Consider the following 6000-nt stretch of genomic DNA (forward strand, 5'->3'; position numbering starts at 1 on the left):
AAAAGCCTCAAAAGCAGCTAAATAAAATATCCTCATAGGTTCCCTGCTTACTTAATTCTCCTCTAGAAATTTCCAACTAGGGAACCAACTTAAAATTGTCCTGGAATCAATTTTTCCAGTTGCATTATGTCATCATAAGCCATTGGAAGCCAGAAATGTGGTTAGTGATGAACATTTCATAGGATAGACATAAAATCTTTGCCCTAAAAGCCAAGAGCATTGTGATCTACCTACAGGCCATCTAGTCCTTTCATTTCAGTTACCTTCAAACACAAGTTTACCTTTAAGATTTCCAGTCCTTCTCATAACGTTTTGCCTCAGTTTTACAACAGCTAGGAAAACTAAACCAGCTTCTAAAATACTCACAGAAGTCACAATCTCACCTCTATTTAGAAATTAGTACCTAGAATCCATAAAGTACGAGTTTCTTTATACCGTCTGAATTGAGGGTCTATGACCTAAAATTGTATTTTATAGCTTTTCCAAACATCACTTTTAACAGACTCTAAAGAGTAACATGACATAACACATTCTTTCTACAGTTTGCAATTCATAAACCCTTCTAGATTGGAAACAAACACTTAAACGCTAAGAATATTTTTTTTGTTTAGAAAGCAAGTCATAGAGGTAAAATGAGCTTCAGGTTTGAGTATAAGAAACTGAAGGTTTTGTTCTGTTTTCCTTTTAATGGCTTTCATCATTGGTATGTAAATAGTCTGATTATTTCATTAGGGGAAAAGATACTAATTTCCACCGATTTTAAGATTTACGGCAATAAAAGACCAATACCTTAAAGCAGTAACTTATTTTCTTTCTCCCTCCTATTCTCTTAATTTAAAATTGATAGAGCATGTAATAACATAAATTACCAAACAAAACTATAATCACAGAATACTGAAAAGCCATTAATTTCTTAAATAGCAGTTTTGCCATAAAAATAGCTAAGCATTAATTAGGCTTTTAAATATAATTTCAACAATGACATAACAGTGGTCAAAATATCAAATAAGAACACACTGCATTTCAGAAAACTGGCCTTCTAGAAAAATTGTTTAGACTTTTTTTTTTTTTGCTACCTACCATCCTAAGACTGCTTAAAAGAATCACTTTTAAACCCAATACAACACAAACATTTTTCTCAGAAAATCAAGCTCTCAACTATGGGTCACATTTCAACCTGATGTGATTTGAAACAGCTAAGGTACTGAATCCTTAAATATAGGGTGTGTAATGAAAGCACCGCTCACAGGTCCTTGATGGGGAGGCTTAGAAAGCTTTAATAAGACAGAGCTATAGATAAAGCCGACCAAGGAGCATTACCCCTTTATACACTCATACCCCAGCCCAAGTCCCCCTCCGATCCTTACATTTTACATTTCCAGTGAAATGTTCCTCTAACACTGAACAAAAGTCATATAAATTATATTTAGCCAACAAAAGGTTAAAATCAGAGTCAAAGTATCTAAAAAATATAAAATTCATAATCAGTGAGCTTCTTTCTACCTTGTTTCAGTACCCTGACATCTAAAAGTCAAAGAACTCCTCTGTTAAGACTGAAATCCCCAGGAGGAAGAAGGCTCAGATCTAGTCTGAGCGCACACAATGGAATCACAGCTGACGATGCACATCTTTTTCTAGATGTCTCCATATGCTTGAGAGGTTTTTTTTTTCCTACCCCGCCCCCCCCCCCCCCCCCCCCCCCCCCCGCCCCAAGCCAGGCTTTAGAGGACTTGCTGCTCTCTGCCACCAAGAATCTGAGAACATTTTCAAGGATTGTTGTAGAGAATGAAGTAAAATAATGTGTTGCTCTTACACATACAAAAGAGAGAGAAGGGCACACGTCAGAGTGGCCATCAGTAACTAAATTAACTAATGATGGGGGTTTTCAGTGTTGTCAAATTTTGAATGTTGTTTAATTTATGATATTCCCCACTTCTGGCAGCTAAATGTTTTATCACCACAGTTTTTATTATCACTAAAATAACACCCAAAGGGCTACAGAAAAATGCAATTAATTTTTGTCTACGTAAACACTCAAAATTATACTGAATTGAGAATTCATATTATAAATTTGAGAACGGTGTATTACAACAACACATCTGTAGAGTGTGGTAAATACTGTTTCCTAAAACTACAGTTCCTCAGTTGTTTCTTATACTAACCAAATATTAATGAAAGCTTGAGAAAGCAGTATAAATAAATACCAAGCACATAAGACACCCCCCCCCAAAAAAGCCTTCCAAGATCAGTTAAATTCAAGGGATACTTAGCACAAAATGAATGAATTCCTTCTCAGTTTAACATGATTCGTTCTTTGAACTCCCAAAGATTTTACAAATTCCAGTTGGGAAAACGATCCTTGCTGCTGTCAGTGTGCACTAAACCTCACCAACAAAGAACAGGAGCATATGCCTGGGGAGCAACCTGTGCTCTTCATTGAGAACCAAAGACCTATCCTCCCTATTCTTAAAAGTCAGGAGTTGAGAAAGTCACTATACTGAACCCAAAAACCAACATAAAACAACCAAAGATGTCTCCTAACCTTGCATAAACCAGAAAAGTACTCACACACTGTACAATTCAGCCGTGTGTTTAAAGAAAACTATTTTTTTAAGAATCTTTTGTGTGGGAGTAATCCAGCAAACTACACTTTACTTAGACTTTTTTTTTTCTGTAGACAAATATTCTTTGACTAGCTTTGCTTTTTAAATACCAACGCTTTATTTTTCAAAGTGATGCTTTTGGTTCCTAACTTCATTTTGTTTACTCAAGAAAAAGAAAAAAATAAAACAAAACGCATGCCATAAATTTTTTTTAAGGTCATCCCAAATGCCGAACTTCCAAGTGCACTTTGGGAACTGGCGGTCTAATTAAACAAGGAACCAGTGAAGCCATTACAAACAATGATGCTTTACACTCCCAATAATCAACTGACTTAAGACTATCCCGATGCCTTCATTTTCAGAGAACCCTTGCAAATTCACTGTCCCCACCCTGGAGTAGCTGAATGAAAGTGAGGTAGGGGTAAACTGATAACTCCTATGAGCCTCTGCACGTAAACCCGTCGCTGAGGTCCAGGACACGATCACTACAATATATATGCCATTTTAGAAACGGGCCTCGGAGAGTTACTGCCACATACTAAGTGGCTTTAGACTTCGTCGTGTCTAAGACGACGTCTCTTGTGGCACCAAGAAAAATACAGTATCTCGCGTAAACTACATGCCTCCTAAGTGGGAGACTCTATAAGTGACACTACCGCACAGACCAAGAACCGGGTGACTAGGGATGGACAAGAGTAGCTAGCTCGGCGTCTCCATGACTCCCCCGCCCCGCGTGCAACTCTGCTCTAACTGGTCGGGAAGCAACCCCGCCCCCTTCCTTCCTCCGGTCCCCACGATTGGCTTACCGACACCCGGCAGGTCAGCTCCCCGCCTTCGATTGGCTCACTGCCCCATCAGTCACACGCAGCGAGATTCGGGTCGGTGGGAGGGGAAGGCGTTGGAGGAGGTGGAGTGGGAGTGGGATTAGAGGACGAGGTGGCTGAGGAGGTGTTCAGGCTTGGTCCCCGGTGTGGGAAAGTTTCCCCTACCATGACAGACCCCGAGAGCGTTAGGCCCGGTCCAGCTCTGGGCCGGCGCAAGGGGCTCGGGTCCCCGATTCCCGCCCCTCGGTCCCGCAGGCCCCGGAAACCACTAGAGGGAGGGGGAAGAGGGAGGAACCATCTAACCAGGGACCGACCCACCCCCGATCTCGGAAGAGGCGCCTCCGGGACTCCCCGGAGGGGCGAGGGGCGGGGGACGGGGAACCCCGACACGCCGCGACGACCCCGGCCCCCTCACTCATAAGCCCCCAGAGGCCCGAAGGAGAAGTGTCCTCGGGCCCGGGGTGTGACCGTCGCGAGTCAGCCGGGAGGGCCCCTCCCGCTTCCCGCCTGGGGCCCTGAGGGCCTGTCCCTTCAGGGGCGGGGAGAAGGGGGAGAGAAAAGGGGGCGCTGGCGAGCCAACCCGGAACCTCCCGGACCGCCTCCCGCCCCCAGCCCCGGCCCCAGCGCGCCTCCTGCACACATGCCCGCACCCAGAAAGTTAAGTCAGGGGCGAGCCCAGCTCGGCGCCGCCGCGGTCCGGCCCCCGGCTCCCCGCCCCCACCGCCGCCCGGCCTGCTCTGCCCGAGCGCGCCGCCCGCCCCGCCCGCCGCAGCTCTTTCCCGTCCGCCCGCGGCGCACGGCGCCCCTCGCCCCCCGCCCCCGGCGCTGACACGGGCCCGGCCCGCCCGCCGGGCCGCCGATCCCCTCCTCCCAGCGTCTCACCCGGCCGGCCGCCCCTGACATCGCGCTTCACCTTCACACACCCCCGAGCACTTCCCGAGTACTGCCTCCCCTCGCCCGACTCCCACCCTCCGCTGCAGTCGCTCCGCGTTTCCATTAAAGAATGCACCTTCTCAGGATTCACCTTCCCGTCTGAGCCTCTCTCCCCCCGAGGGGGACAGGAGCCTCGGTGCTCGGCGACCCCGCACCGGGCGGGCTGGCTGGCGCCTAGCTCCTCAGGCGGGAGCCGCGCCCGCGCCCCCGGCCTCCCCGCCGCGCCTCGGTTCTCACCTCGCCGGCGCCGCGGGCTGCAGCCTCCGCCCGCCTCGCGCTCCGGGACTCGTCTCCAGAGCTCTCGCAAAGCGCTGGAGCGCCTCCTTTCTCTCCCAGGGACTCCGCGTCTCCCCGCCGCTTCCCGCCCTCCCCACCCCCCAAGACCCAACTCCCCAGCTTCGCGGCGCCTCCGGGATGCAACTCCCGTTTTCCGCGCACTCCGGCAGCGGTCCCCGCACACAAAAACAGCCCTCTCCGCGGCGCACGGCTCCGCCGGGCTCGGCGCAGGAAGGGCAGTAGCGGCCGGGGGTGGGGACGCGGCGCCCCCCGCCCGCCGCCCGCCTCCCGCCCGCCCTCGCGGCCCCCAGGGAAGGTGCGGTTACCGGCTCGGGTCGGTCACGCCGTCAGGTGCCGGCTGCCGTCGGCGCTGACCTTCGCCGCCGAAGCTGTGGCTGAGGCTGCGGCCGCCATGTTCCCGTGTTAATAACTGCTGCCTGGTTGTTTATTTCAATGGAGATCCTCCCCCAACTCCCTCCTCCTCCTCCTCCGCGTCTCCGCACTTGCGGAGAGAGACACAAACCGCGCGAGCTCGCGAGCAGGGGAGGGGGCTCAGGAGCCAGGCCGTCCCTCCCTCCGCCTCCCTGGCCGTGGCCGCCGCCAAGTCCTGTCACTGGGGAAGGGACTGGGCGGAAACTTGCCTCACGCGCCCCCGAGGAGGGGGCAAAGGTAGACGGAGCGTTCTCCGGGTAGCAGACCCTGGCCGCGGGGTCCGCAGCATCTCCGTCGGCAGAGTCCTCTGAGAAGGCGACCCGGGGAGAGGTGAAGAGTGAGGGGGAGAAGGGAAAGGGGACAAAATGGGTGACTGTGGCAAAGGGAGGGTGTCCTATGGGTGACTGCAAGTGAAGGGAGAGTAAACAGATGACTCCATGGGAGGGCAAAGGGCAGCAGTGCCAAAAAAGAAAGCGAGAGGATGGGACTGGCCGGGGCTGCAGAGTGCAGGCAGTGGGTACTTGGGGCTGCAGACGGCGGGGAAGATGCCCCGGGCGAAGATCGGGGAAAGCCAAGAGCCAGGTTCGCCCGGGGAAGAGCCTCCCGCCGGGGCTCGGACCGGGCCCCTCCGCCAGCAGCCTGCACCCCTAGGGCGCACCTCGCACGCCCCGCGTCTGTTGCTGCGTCCTGGAGGTGCTCCTCGTCCATCAAGTCTCCTTCCGCTCCTACGAGGGTAGACTTCTACTGTTGCAGCCGTAACTCCCGAAGGGATGGAGGGGCGCGACTGCGGGAGGCTAGCTGAAAGGGGTGCCACCCAGCAATCGCCCGATAAAGCAAAAGTGTCCACAGTGTGTAAAACCTAACCTGGTTGAGCATTCTCGTCCCGACATGAATCACAGAAGTTCTTTATTGGAAAGTCCACTTCCTAGACG

At 51.6% G+C, this 6000-nt stretch overlaps 1 protein-coding gene across 5 annotated transcripts in view; it reads right to left on the bottom strand.

The window, feature by feature from the left end:
- Positions 1-5351, bottom strand: part of NCOA2 (nuclear receptor coactivator 2) — a 285796-nt gene extending 280445 nt beyond the window's left edge. For 2 of the 5 annotated variants that reach the window (XM_027596602.2, XM_027596551.2), the window contains exon 1: positions 4963-5245. The gene's annotated coding sequence lies outside the window, so the exon portion shown is untranslated. Of the gene's footprint in view, positions 1-3409; positions 3589-4597; positions 4717-4962; positions 5246-5277 lie in introns of those variants that run through there. The other 3 variants (XM_027596559.2, XM_027596567.2, XM_027596577.2) reach the window with 3 other exon arrangements.
- Between the last annotated feature and the right edge of the window lie 649 nt (positions 5352-6000).

Source organism: Zalophus californianus, chromosome 4 (genome assembly GCF_009762305.2).
Source record: "Zalophus californianus isolate mZalCal1 chromosome 4, mZalCal1.pri.v2, whole genome shotgun sequence".
Taxonomy (NCBI): domain Eukaryota; kingdom Metazoa; phylum Chordata; class Mammalia; order Carnivora; family Otariidae; genus Zalophus; species Zalophus californianus.